This window comes from Macrobrachium nipponense, chromosome 33 (assembly GCF_015104395.2).
Source record: "Macrobrachium nipponense isolate FS-2020 chromosome 33, ASM1510439v2, whole genome shotgun sequence".
Taxonomy (NCBI): Eukaryota; Metazoa; Arthropoda; class Malacostraca; order Decapoda; family Palaemonidae; genus Macrobrachium; species Macrobrachium nipponense.
The window spans coordinates 5,846,623-5,847,875 of NC_087219.1; positions in this window are offsets into that span (position 1 = coordinate 5,846,623).

A 1,253-nucleotide genomic window follows, 5' to 3' on the forward strand; every position below is an offset into this window, starting at 1 on the left:
CGTGTCTTTCCTGATAAATGGAAACATGCCATAATTATTCCAATAAACAAACAGGAAAGGATGCAAGTAATCCATCCAATTATAGACCGATATCTCTAACAAGTTGCCTATGCAAAATCTTAGAAAAAATGGTTAATGCACAATTAACGTATGTAATAACCAAAGAATCCATTTTAACACCAACACAATTCTGGTTCAATAGCTGGCAGATCAACCCTAGATCCCTTAACACATTTAGAAGATCATATCAAAAAAGGCTTTGAACAAAAGAAATTAACAGTAGCTATATTTTTGATATAGAAAAAGCATACGATACAACATGGAAACATAACATCATGCAAAAACTCCACTCCAAGGGACTAAGAGGCCACTTACCAATATTTATTAAGAACTTCTTAACAAACAGAACTTTTCAAGTAAGAGTAGAAAATTCCTACTCAGTAACCTATAAACTGGAAGAAGGAATCCCTCAAGGTAGTGTCTTGAGCTGTACATTGTTTGCTTTAGCAATCAATGACATTACTATAAATTTACCAAGTGGTGTAAAAAACAGTTTATATGTTGATGACTTTGTCATTTACTATACGAGTAGTAATTTGAGACATGCTCAGAGAGTTCTCAGTTACTGCCATTTTCAAATATATGTAGTTGGGCAAATTCAGTTGGATTTAAATTTTCAACTGATAAAACAAAAGCAATCGTCTTCTACAAAGACAAAAGGTGGATGAAGAACCAAACAATCAAACTGCATCTTTATAACACTGAAATACAATTTTGTACAAAAATCAAGTATCTAGGAGTAATATTTGATCAACATTTAAATTGGAAAGAGCACATCAAATACATTAAAGCCAAGGGCATCAAAGCCCTTGCCATATTAAAAAAGTTATCACACACTAATTGGGGAGCAAAGCGAGACATTTATTAATGATATAATAAGGCAACAGTCTTATCCATAATAGATTACTGCTGTCCAATATATTCATCTGCTCAGAATCTGCATTAAAATCTCTCGATGCAGTGCACCATGAAGGCGTGCGATTGTGCACAGGAGCTTCCGATCGTCCCCAACAAACTCACTTTTGGTGGAGCAGGTGTTTTGCCCTTAAAACATCACCGTAATTAATAACAATACAAAGAGGTCTTTCATTACAAGCGGGATCGTCTCCTGCAACTTACTGCTTCCAAAACTGTAATCAAGTAACAGCAGTTAATAGTACTAGCTCTTTCCCAAAAAGAGCTAGATACATAAT